Source organism: Boleophthalmus pectinirostris, unplaced genomic scaffold, assembly GCF_026225935.1.
Source record: "Boleophthalmus pectinirostris isolate CB_2022bp ecotype Guang Dong unplaced genomic scaffold, ASM2622593v1 HiC_scaffold_10, whole genome shotgun sequence".
Lineage (NCBI taxonomy): Eukaryota > Metazoa > Chordata > Actinopteri > Gobiiformes > Gobiidae > Boleophthalmus > Boleophthalmus pectinirostris.
In genome coordinates, this window is record NW_026570971.1 from 28,488,013 (window position 1) to 28,501,437 (window position 13,425).

Below are 13,425 nucleotides of genomic sequence, written 5' to 3' on the forward strand. Positions count from 1 at the left end.
ATGTGGTAAATCCCACTGCAAAACCAGTAAGAGAAGTAACTCCAGTTAGAAACAAAACGGGTTTAAAAATCCTACCCACTTTATTCACTTTGAAGCAGTTTTGTGTAAAATGCCAATGGAAGTTTTCTTAAAGAAAAGGTTCTCAAACTGTGGGTGAGAGTCTAAAAAAGGGCAGTGTTCAGTACAGTACAGTTTGCTTGTCTTAATTTAATCTTAAATTAACATTTATCAGATAAAATGGAGATAGATTTCTAAAAACATTGATATATATGTGCCAAAATAACTGTAAAATCCAAATAAATGTCAAAAATGACAAAGATGGTCATGATTTGGTCTCGATGGGCTGTGGTCTTGGTCTCGACCCTCAGAGGTCTTGGTCTTGTCCTGGTCTCAGGACCCTGAGGTCTCGGACAGGTCTTGGCCTCAGTTAACGCAGTCTTGACTAGAACTCTAGCACAGGCATATAAAAACTTTTTTTCATATGAATACCAACATAACATGACCACAATGACTAAATGGTTTGAGAGAGTGGGGCAGAATCTCAAATATATAAAACAAGTTTAAATCATTTCACACTACACTCCACAGTGTAAATATGGAGGGAAAAAAGAAGCATACATGAAAAAGTGTGTCCAAATTTGTATGTATATGAGATGAAAACGATTATCATTGGTCTTCTCATTAAATTGTTCTCTCTTGTTTCCACTCAGATCTAAGAGCCTCAACGTGTCTCAGGTTGTCAGACCCATATGGGCAGGTGACAACTAGAACTAATGTGATTATAGATAAATATGACAGAACATCTATAGTCCTGGTTGCTGTCATCTGGGACCAATGCTGGGACCAATGAGCAAGTTAATCTGAAACTGTGATACATATTGCCTTTTGCAGTGTAACATTTTGTAATGCAGTATTGTCCCTCATATGTAATGGAGTTACACTACTTTGCATTACTTCTGATTTACTTTCTGTATGTTTAAAGTTAATTTTGGCTTCATGAGCTTCACAAATATAAAGCCTTATAAGTCCTTCCCTTGGACCCTCGCCCACAGGTTAAGAAACCGACTTTCACTTGCACATTTCACATTCCAAATATTTTAGTGCCAGTACACCATAGAACTGGACTTGCACGAGCCTATAGTCTGTGCAGGTAGCGTTGGGTATCGAAACTCTGTTTCGGTAAATACTGGTAAGTACTAAAAAACTGGTAATAATGAGCGTCAAAGAGCCAACACACACTTTAATTTCACTTCAGTGTATCAGTAGTGCAGGTGTTCACGCGTCAGTACTGCGCTCTGCGCAAATGTACTGCACAAACAGCGCTCATGTTTAACATGTTGAGCATGTCCTACATGTGTCCAAACTAAGTGCAGTGTGTCTCTTACCGGTAAAACAGATGAGCTGAAGAAACAAGGTGCAGCGTGAAACTTGTATCCACCCGAAAACACCCAGTCTCCAGTGCGGGGCGTTTATAGAGTCTCAAAGCCAAAGTGCGTCATAATAAATCCACATCCAGTCACATTTAAGCCAAACATAATATGAACCAAAACTCCGCAAAAACCCTGCTCCTCATTGGTAAATATATAAGATGTAAGTAAGTAAAGATGTATCCAAACGAATCTGCCTAAAGTTCTCCATAATTCTCCTCCGTCCTCCTCCGAGTAGCAAAAGCGTAAAGTTATTAATCAAAGTAAGAGCACATGCTCCATGCGCTGCCTTTTATATAAAGTGCAGAAAACGAGAAACAAAAGCGAAACTGAAGCGCAGGTCAGTCTTCGTGACATCAGCTGTGCGTTTATTTGCGTGCGCATTTGGAGTTATACCTGAACCGTGTATAGTTGCCTACTCTGTTTTAAAATATGAATGAACATAGATATAAAGTTATTCAATGACTGAAAAGTATTTTCTTAATAATATTGGCCATTAATTTGCATAAAAACATAAATTGTAACTATACCCTTTGCGCACTTCTGAAGAAAACTACTGCATATCTCGTCCTCTACTGTGGAGTTAGTTTGCACTGCTTAAATTTAGGTCCTTGTTCGCGCTTCTCGTCGCTGCGTAATGGGTGAAGATCAGTGTTGGGAGTAACGCGTTATAAAAGTAACGATTTACAGTAATGCATTGCTTTTTTGCTGTAACGCAGTAATGTTCGGCATCACAGGGGAAGAAATAGTAATATTTTACTCGGTACAAATGTGAGTAACGCGCGTTACAATGTTTTTTTAACCTGGATTGAAGTGGTGGGTTTTTCTTCATACAAATTCGCTAAAATCACCGCGAGATCAGCAGCGGTGAAACACCGGAGACGCCCGTGTAGACCGTCAGGTGACCGCGGGCGAAAGGACCGACGCAGAAGTCTACGCTGCTTAGACCTGGTTTAGACCTGGTTTAGACCTGGTTTAGACCTGGGTCAGTTCTGGTTTAGACCTGGTTTACAGTCCTCTGAAGTGCTGTATGTTTGCAAGTTTTCTCCCCGACAAAATCCACAATGTCGATGAAATGTTCTGCACCGACAAAGGCTCCTGCGCTCGCGCCCAAAAGACAGAGGAAGATGAAACCATCACACAAAAAGTTGTACTTCTGGACACGCTGAAGGAAGGTAGAAGTTACTCGCTGTAACAGAGTCTTACACCGGCTCAGGTACCTGCAAATAGTTGCTGAAATCAGGACCGTGAGCCCGCGGAGCACGGTGACCGTAAAGCGCGATCGGGCGACAGTCGCTCTTCCCTCCGTGAGGAGCAGAGCCGCTCCTTTCTCCTGCGTCACCTTCAAGACCGACCTGACAGTGAGTCCTGTTTTAGTCCTAGTTCACTTCTGGTTTAGTTCTCCTCTTCAGTCCTGGAATCAGTCCGAGGTTAGTCCTGTTATAGTCCTGGTTCAGCTCTGGTGTAGACCTGGTTTAGTCCTGGTTTAGTCCTGGTTTAGTCCTGGTTTAGTCCTGGTTTAGACCTGGTTTAGACCTGGTTTAGACCTGGTTTAGTCCTGGTTTAGTCCTGGTTTAGTCCTGGTTTAGACCTGGTTTAGACCTGGTTTAGACCTGGTTTAGACCTGGTTTAGTCCTGGTTCAGTCCATGTACGGCGCCAAAGTTCTCTGGTAAATCTCCTCCCTCTAGAATTCCCCTCTTCAAATCTTTGGGAGGGAATATTCAAATGTACCAGGACACAGGACACTTCCAGGAGCCTCTGCAGCATGTAGCAGGACGACCACCAGAGCAGAGCTGGAGGTGAGACTTTTCAAAGATTTTATATGTTTCTCTGGCCTAAAATGTTCTCATTGTTAAAACATGTTTGTGGTGTTTTATGGCTTTAAGGCTTGTTTCCATGAAACAAATTGTTGCATCACTGCCCATCCACAAGAGTGTCACAGTTGAACTAAGATTGGAATCGTCCACAAACCGAGTGATATTCAGAGCACTGCTGTAGTTCATGAATCTTATCGCTGATGTTCATTATTCATTTTTTGCACCATTCTGAAAGTGAGGTTACCAGTTCAAATGAAAAGAGTAAAACAAAATAAAATATAAAATATATATTTCCAACCAACAAAACACAGACCACAGAAGATAAAAGTAAGTAGACCAAATAAAATTATTTATATTATAATTTTTTCAGCATATACTTCCAAGAGAACATTTTTCATGTGTTTCTAGAGGGTTATATGGCACGAGGAGGACTTTAAACCAGATGCCCTACCTGTTACTGCATTTGAGGAAGAAAAGTGCACATGGAGAGTATTGTTTATGAATATACAATTATAATGTTCACTGTGATTCTGTTCTGATCCAGTATTGTATTACAGATGAATAAGTACTTCAAGTATGTTTCAACATGTACAGAGTAAATCATCATCATGTCATCATGTGTTACCCCTGTGTCCACAGGCAGAGACCAGAGCGTCTTCATTGGAATAAGTCCTCAAACTGTCCAGCTCCAAACTAATTTGTGTGTGTTTGATTCTGTTTAAGACAACACAGAACTATGGAAAACTAAAGACTCTTATTGCATTAAAATCCTTTAAGGACAGAATTCGATTATACATAAAAAATAAAAACATAAAAAAAGGCACATTTTCATGTTAAGGTAACATAAGATAAATATGCATATTCAGTATGATTTTATCAAATTTCATCAACATGAACAAGTGATGTTCAGTTCTTACAAAATATGTGTAGAGGAGGATCAAAATAAGTTTCAAAGTCTTAAACATAATTTTTGTTGCATGCATCCGCTTTCCATCTTTTCTTATATGCAAATCCAGACTTTTTTTTCAATGAATAATTACTTGAAAAAATTCACCAGAAATCAATCAAACTACTTTTTCCAAATCTGTTGAGCATAGTAGTTTCCAAATAAATGTGTTTATTGTGTGCAGGTCACAATTTGCCCCTAGGTCACATTACTGTGAAGCAGGACACAATAATTACATGAAAAAATTCACCAAAAATCAACAAAAGCATTTTTTCTAATTTTTTTACATTTATTTTTCAAAAGAGACGGAATTGACTGCAAAGTGAAGCTCAGCATCGTAGGGAGACCCACTGCAAGTGAAGAACTCCCTACCACAGGTTCAGAATCACCTGTCTCCTCCCACAGGTTTTTGCAGGATGCTGCTTGTCTTTTTCTTCTTTGTGCAGTTTTCTAAACTATCCATAAATAATTGGTTTGTTGATGTTACGTAGTCATTTACTTGACTTATATGTTTACTCATTTAAATACAACATATTACTTTGACATGTCCAGGCTGTATAAGAAGTACAATATTTTTTCCTGCCTTAATTCTCATTAACTCTTACACTGTGCACCTCAGATATTGTGATACAAAAAGCTTTGTACACACACACACACACACACACACACACACACACACACACACACATTTAACTCATTATTTATTTATCATCTTACTTGCCAGCTGCTTTGCACACAATTACAAAAAAGACAACATGTCCTTAGTGTGCACAGATTTTGGAATAATTATTATTATCGGTGTTTTATCTTCCAAATCACCTCAAGAAAAGCACTGCAGTATTTCACAACAAGTGTGCTTTTCAGTCTACACATCTGCTAACTGATTCTGATGGAGGATATTCAGTTGCTGTGAGTAATACAGAGTTTAGGCGACATAGAGCAGCGACATGTTAAAAGACATTAGGTTGTTTATGACAGTCACACATTTGCAATGCATTTCAAGTTATCCATTATTTCAATTTCAAAGAAGTTATGTACTGCCAGATAGTGTTGTAGCCAAGACCACACTAATCGAGACCAACACTTGTCCAAGACATCAGGGTCCTGAGACCAGGACAAGACCAAGACCTCATAGAGTCAAGATCAAGACAAAACCGAGACAAAGACAAGACTGAGAAGCAAGACCATCTTTGTAGTTTGTGACATACATTTGTATTTTACAGCTATATGTATATATATATATATATATATATATATATATATATATATATATATATATATATATATATATATATATATATATATATATATATATATATATATATATATGTATACACATAAAATGTTAATTTAAGATTATAATAAGCCAAGCAAACTGTACTGCACTTTTTTGGACCCTCACCCACAGTTTGAGAACCACCCCTTCATTAAGAGAACTTCCACTGGCACTTTACACAAAACCGGAGGTAGGATTTTTAAACCTGTTTTTTCAACTGGAAATGACATTATCTTACTAGTCTTGCTGTGGTATTTACCAGCCTCTGCACATTTATCAAAAGCACGTCGTAACAAATACAGATGCATTCGAGCACTTTCATTGGCAAACTTCTGCTACTGCTCTGTGCGGACACTAGCAAAATTTAGATTAGTTTTTGTGCCGCATTTCGTCTTGCGCTTCTAATCAGCGCATTGAGAAGAAGAGCATGTGAGCGCTTTACACTGGGGGAGAAAGAGCGCGAAAAGGCGAGGAGCGTACCGCTGACGTGGGGCGGATGGACAGGTGGTAGGGTTTAAATAAGATTTAAGTTTAGGCTATAGGTCGCTACCTTACAGTATTTTAATTCGGTCAAAAAATATAAAAAATAAGAAAATAATCACAAAATTTGTGCTAAAATAGTTCGAAATATGTATTTTTTTATTTAATAAAAAAGATGATTATTTTTATGTTTCTGCGCATGTTCAGCAGACAAATAATCCGTCTGATTTATAGTCTGAGGCAACGCCATCCCAGACGGACCGTGTCGATACGCTCGTGTCCTCCATCCGATTTACAACTGAAATATTCTAACAGAGGTGGGTTTTATCTGTCAGACATTTTTTATTTTACGTGATAGACCCAGGAATGACTAACTTATTAACTTTTAAATACTTCGTTTTTGGCGTTATAGCGGCTTTAATCAGCTGCGCTCATAAACACACACGCGACTCGCGATATACGCGATTATTTTCTCAGACTCTATCTCATAGGTTTTCCTCCGAAAACAGTCTTTTGAGACCTTTCTGTGTAATATAATATAGTTTAGTCCTGGTTAAATCCTGTTTTAGTCCTGGTTTTATACCTTCTTTAGACCTGGTTTAGTCCTGGTTTAGTCCCCTCAAGGGGCCCTGTGAGGGGGCCTTGTGAGGCGAAGGTGCCCTGTGAGGGGGGCCCTGCCAAAGGGCCCTATGAGGGGGGCCCTGCGAAGGGACCCTGTGAGGGGGGCCCTGTGAGGGGGTCCTGCGAAGGGGCCCTGAGGGGGGCCCCTGAGGGGGTCCTGCGAAGGGCCTCTGAGGGGGTCCCTGCGAAGGGGCCCTGTGAGGGGGCCCTGTGAGGGGTCCTGCGAAGGGGCCCTGAGAGGGGTCCCTGCGAAGGGGCCCTGTGAGGGGTCCCTGCGAAGGGCCCTGTGAGGGGGTCCTGCGAAGGGGGCCTGTGAGGGGGGCCCTGTGAGGGGGCACCACATTGGTTTAGAAAAAGACAAGCGCGCTCCCTCACACCAGTGCAAGTGTATTGCCGCGCGGCCGTAATTACATATGATCGCACTCGGTCGAGTGTCAGACCTCGAGTCTGAGACAAGACCGAGTACAAGCACCTTCATGACCTATATTCATGTGCACGTGCCTGATACAGTGTACCGATACCCGGGGCCGGCTCTAGCCCATTAGCCGCCGTATGCGAGTTTGATGTTGGCGCCCTCTCCCCCGGCCCCCCATTCAGTACCGTTGTTCCCCTTTACGCTCATTATGCTGTTAACACACAAAAGGGGAAAAGAACAAACTAAAAAAAACAGTATCATCATCGAGCCTCGAACCCCGACCGCCCTCACTAAAGTCCAGCGGACTAAGTCAGGGAGCTAACATAAATCTGTGCTCTAAAATCGCATCTTTAAATGTAGCACATGCAGTGGCAGACGCGCGTTTTGAAAAGAGCGTGTGGAAGCCGTGAGGGGGTCTAGGGCAGGGGGTGTGTAAAATGCATCTTTGCAAATATTGCTCCCGGTGTTTTCGCCAGTGGACCAGAGATTCACTATATAAAACATACGGATTATTTGTAACACCGCGGATGCGCCTCAAACTGAGAACAGGAAACGCCTCTATAAACTTGGCCGCAATGCTTTATGGGAAAGTATTCTTTCAGACTATAGCTAGTCACGGGAGTCATTTTCGGTTGGTGTATTTGGACCATGAGTGAGGCAGACATAAGTCATAAGACATAAATTTGCACTGTTCCGAGTTTTGGCGTTGCTTAGTGAAGTTGAAAAGCTTAGAGACTTCATGATTCAATCTGTTCACGCATGAAGAGTTGAAATGTATAATGGAGCGTCTTGTATCTGGGTGGGTTGGGTTACGTCTGTTAAAATGTGGTTGGGACTACGCTCCTGCAGTGGAGTGTTGCAGTCGCGCATTTTGGTCAGTGGAAATTCCAATTTAGGTAGGTAGACTTAAGAAAATATGGTGACGACCACCACTAGATGGCGCCCTAGACACATGTGGCGCTCTAGACGAGCGCCTTAGCTGCCTATATGAGGCGGCGGGTCTGCCGATACCCTTACCAATTTTACAAATGTGCAAGCGAAAAAAATGTATATATTTAATAAACCAGGAAACAGTACAAACAAATAAATGTTAATAAATTGAAAACATTTAGATATGAATAAAAACAACAAATTGATTATCAACTATAATGATGTGCATTTGTTTAGGAAATGGCACAAAGAAGAAAACGGCAAGTAGCATCTCGCAAAAACCTATGGGAGGAGGCAGGTGGCACTGAATATGTGGTGAGGGAGTTTTCAAAACACAATATTCAAGAGATGTCCTACAGTGCTGGAATTTGGAAAGAGTTGTGTGTGACTCTATTTGGAGCGGAAAACTCAGCAAAAATACACTGGCTATGGGTCATATGGAATAACAATAGGAGAGGGCTCAGAGACCGAATTGAAAATTACAGGCAGATGGAGGGAAGAACCAGTGATGTGGAAGTGATGACGACAGGTTCATTTCATGACAAAGGAAACTGCAGTGGTGCTGAAAAAGTGACGACGACAGGTTCATGTCATGAGGAGGGGGACAACAGTGATGTTGAGGAAGTGAGGATCACAGCTTCATGTTACAAGGAAAGAAAAAGCAGTGATGTTGAGGAAGTATTGACAACAGGTTCATGTAACGAGGAAGGGATAAGCAGTGAAGTTGAGGAAGTGATGGCGACGGGTTCATGTCATGAGGAAGAAAAAAGCAGTGATGTCGAGGAAGTGATGCCAATGGGTTTATGTCATGAGGAAGAAAAAAGCAGTGATGTTGAAGAAGTGATGCCAACGAGTTCATGTCATGAGGAAGAAAAAAGCAGCAGTGTTGAGTCAGCACTGGACAAAACTGATCAGCCTGACCACACCAAACACCAAAGAGACATCGGTTTTGTACCAAGGAGGGTTCGATTTCATTTGAATTCAAAGGAATGGCAGACAATTAAACCTAAGAGTGGGTCTCGAAGACTAAAACAGTCATGGACACATGTCCTATATAGTAAGTTCAGTATTCACAATCCTTGCTGTGTTCTTGCCTTCAAGTACCAGCACATTACATTGCCTCAAGTCGAAAGAGGTATCTTTCCATCAAAGCAATTTGTTCATTTCCAAGTTGCAAAGCAACCTATACATTCCGATTAAACCAAAAGCCAACCGCAAGCCAAACAAAGGTCTTTTTTACAGTTTTACGCCGGGGCAACATTTGCCACCTTAAAGAACACAGAAGAAAAAGACAGGCATCAAATTTAAGAAGAGACAGACTAGCAAAATTAATTTCAGAAGAAAAGGGTGTTAGCAAAACTTTCTACCAACTCTTAAGTCAAACCCCTCAGACACAGCTGAAGGCTGGTAATTTCACAAAATGCTTAAACAGAGGCATCTTGAATGCAATTTCCAGTGAGGTCAGAAGAAGCCTGAATCTTCATGATAATGTGGCCTTGGAAATTCTTTTGACTCAGAATATTATTAGAGAATGTGACACCAATTATTTACATGTCCCTGGTTATATTCAGATTTTTCAGGTCGACCCATTTGGTGTACACATGTACACAGACACCAGCTTACGCATATTAGTAGCACACCTAAGGAAGAGTGTGCCCCTGAGCCTCTACTTAGATGCCACAGGGAGCATAGTTTCCAAAATCCCAGACCAAAAAAGGCAGGTGTTATATTATGCTCTGGTGTTACCTGGTCACGGCCCTGGTGTTCCCCCATTACCTGTAGCTGAATTCCTCACAAACACACACAGCGTCCCCTCCATCTCATATTGGCTACAATGGTTTTTGCACACCCTTTCCAGATTCACAATCCGAAGAGTGAGGAAAGTGGAGACGGACTACAGTTGGGCACTAATTCAGGCTGTCCTCTTGGCCTTCAACAAAGAAAATGTGCAGACATACCTGAAGAAATGCTTTGCAATATGCCAGGGCAAGAGGCAGAAAAGTATAGCAAAAACCACAATTGTCCACCTCTGCTCAGCGCATATCATTAAAGCTGTTTCACAATTAATTGGCAAGCATGTGGTGGACAAGGGCCACAAAGAATTCCTGGTGTTCATCTTTGCCAGACTGCAAAACAGTAAATCTTTGATCGAAGGTGTAGACATCTTCAGGTCCCTATGCAGTGTTCTACTCACTCCGAAAAATACAGCAGTTGTGAAGGAAAACGTTCAAGCACTTCAGAAACTAATTCAGTGCTCAAAGGAGGACATACTTCATGTGGAAATGCCAGAGATCAAGATGTCTGAAGATCTTGAAGACACAAAGTCTTTAGTTGGTGGCTCTCCATGGTCAGCTGTTTTTAGGGAGGTATGTGAAAATGTTGATACATCCATGGATTCAACAGAGGACTGCGCAGAAGAAAATATTTTCCACAATCCAGGCATTATCAAGGCTTTGCTGGAGACATACATGCCCATATTTCCACTGTGGAGTGGTCTCATGTTAGGAGACCTACGGCGCCATGCCTTAGATGTGGACAGTAGTAAAGAAAATATTGACAGAGGGCCTGGCAGAGATACAAATTGCCATGTCGAGGCATGGTTTGGTATCGTTAAACACCACATCTTACTGAAGAAAAAAAGAATGCGTCCAGCAGCATTTATCAGAAGAGTGTATGTGTCTCTTAAAGGAAGATATGTAGAGCACCAACTCCACCATGATCTCCCTGACCACCCAACTGTCAGGCCAAGATTGTCCAAAGACATTACTCATTCTGAGGAGACCTGGGCAAAAAAAGAAGATGATTCAAAGGTCACAAAGTCAAAATCAAAATATTACAGTATACCCCAAAAAATGATTTTACCAAAACAAAAAAACCCAGAGAAATTCGGCAACGCCGTAGCAGAGCTGCCCAAAAACAAGCGAAAGGTGATGTCCTTCAGGTGTCTGTCAGTGCAGCTGATGTGCAAGAGGACACAGGAGCCACACATGGGCAAGAATCTAAGGTATGTTTTAACTCTTATAGGGATTTATCTTCCTCACCATATTCTCATTTCCTTCTCATTGCTATTGTGTTCACATGTACCTTATAAATGTAACCTTAAGCACACACGCTCAAACACACTTACAGACTAGCCCCCATCTCCAGTTAAGTAACAAATGGACAAATTTGTTTTCTTGTATATTTATGTCCTTGTGTGTACCTAAAAATTACCTCTGACCTCAACACAGATTCTTTGGAAAAAACGTGAATGTGAAGTTGTCATTGCAGTGACACAGTACAGCAATGATTCAATGATTCTTTCAGGGATTTCATGACACTGAGGCCACACAATCTTCTGACTGGCGATGTAAGTGAACATGTATTTTTGTTAACTGTAATATAGTGTTAATAATAATACAAAATATATAGACTACAATAAAGTGAGTCGTAGACAATTGAATTCTACATCCAAAGCACAGCAAAAAAATTGGGGGGACTGTGCCGGCTCTACCAAATGCACCATTTCATAATAGGGGTAATACTCTTTGGTGACACCAACCAAGTTGCAAGACAAAGTCTGAAAAATGTAAGTAATGAAGGTCTGATTCCATCTATGACCTGCTAAAAAACAGGTACATGGACCAAATAAGATTTGTAACTGTGTTTAATTAAATCATTGCCTATAGGTGAACTTTGATGATTATGAGGGGCTCATTGGTTTTGTCAATGTTAACCAGAACCACTGGAAGTTTGTTGTAAGTAAACCAAAAAAATGTCCTTCATGTTTGTGGACAGTCTTCATGGCTTGGCATACTATTCTAAATAAAACATTCTGTTTACATGTCTAGTACCTGAATGCCCTAACATCACAAATATTTGTTGTGGATCCTGCTAATCCTGAGGCTGACCTCGATGACTCAAGAGAAGCTGCCAAACGCTTCCGGTAACAATTGTGTTCAGTTCATTTCAATTCAATTCAAATCAGCATAATTTGTGTTGATCGTTAGTGTTGATAACAAGGCATTTGTCCCAAGGCACTTTACAAGACAAGAAGCATACACATAGAGCACACAAATAACAGGAAACATACAGAAAACATACGTATAGAGCTCCAAGGAGCATGGGGGAAAGTAGAAATAGAATAGAGTGCCTGTAGGTGGGTATGTGAGGGGGTCAATCAGTACTAGTATGTAGTAGCATGTAGTCTCCAAAGAACATATATCAACTTGATAGTAGTAGCTGGGGTAGTTGAGAAGAGACGAAAGACAGGGAAAAGAGGACATTGTACGGCATGACACATGAAAAGGTCTATGGCAGCAATAAGCTAGGGCATATATAAGACATGGTCTGACATGTTTATCATGTACAATATATACATTTTAGATGATGAACAGGGATAAAAACTGATGTTAAGTCATCTTATTAAGTGGTATATCAGACATCATGTCAATAACTTTTAATACTTTGTGTCCTTATGTCTCTGTGTTTTCAGCAAATACTTTAAAACAAGGTTTAACTTGCGTGGGCGGAAAGACTGGCTAAGCCAAGTGTGGAAAGCTGCCACCATCCCTCACCCTGCTCAGCAGGATGGCACGAGTTGCGGGGTATTTGTGATGGAGGTGAGGCATTTTCTAATACTGTTTTCTATACTATTTGGCTGGCCACTTCTTAAATACATTAAGTGCAAAAGCCCATTAACTTTATGTTGTTAGCTGTTAACTGCTTTTCTGACACAGTAACTAACCTTTCCACAGGCTACAGATTTCAATAGATTTATTTTATTTTATTTTTTAAAGATGGCTCGTCAAACTCTCACGTGCCACCCACAAATCCCAGAGGAGTTCAAGATCAATCCTTCTCGAAGAGCCATTGCACAACTCAGGGAGCAGATGGCAGAGGAGATGCTTGAGCAATCAGGTAATGTGAAGATTTAACTTATGAAAAACACTACCATGGAAGAAGAGGTACATATTATGTTGCTTTCATTTTGGTTTTTTTTAGTTTCCAAGGAGGACTTCTGTTCCTTTTGTGGACAGAGGACATTACTGCAGCCTCAGTCAGAAGAAATTCTTTGGGTAAGTACTACACAGAATACTTTCATATCAAGTTATGTTAACAGCATTTCTGTGAAAATCTCATGTCATTCATGTACAGATCCAGTGTGAAAGGTGTGAGAGATGGTTTCACACAGCCTGTTTGTCCATGGACACAAAGGACATTTCTCGCATCCCTGTATGGATGTGTGAACTCTGCAGATAAAGAAAAGGACAAATATGCTGTTGCTGGCCTTGCTGCTGCAGGAGGGGAAGCATTGATGCCTGGGAGGACAACAGGAGAGACTGCATGGCTTTTCTTTAGGATCTGTCACCTACCTGTGTCTAGACCTGCCATGATGATAACAATATTGATTTATCATTCTGTATATAAAAGCTATAATAATATATTTTGGATTTCAGTATTTATCGTGAGGAATTTTTCTTTTGGATAGTGAGTAGAGTTCTTTTTTCCATTTAACTGAGTTGTGTTCTTT

At 40.8% G+C, this 13,425-nt stretch overlaps 1 long non-coding RNA gene across 1 annotated transcript; it reads left to right on the forward strand.

The window, feature by feature from the left end:
- The first annotated feature begins 12,704 nt into the window (after positions 1 to 12,704).
- Positions 12,705 to 13,164, forward strand: LOC129409240 (uncharacterized). Its single transcript, XR_008632316.1, has 3 exons — positions 12,705 to 12,812; positions 12,897 to 12,970; positions 13,050 to 13,164. It is a non-coding gene; the product is annotated as an uncharacterized LOC129409240 (long non-coding RNA).
- Positions 13,165 to 13,425: the final 261 nt, after the last annotated feature.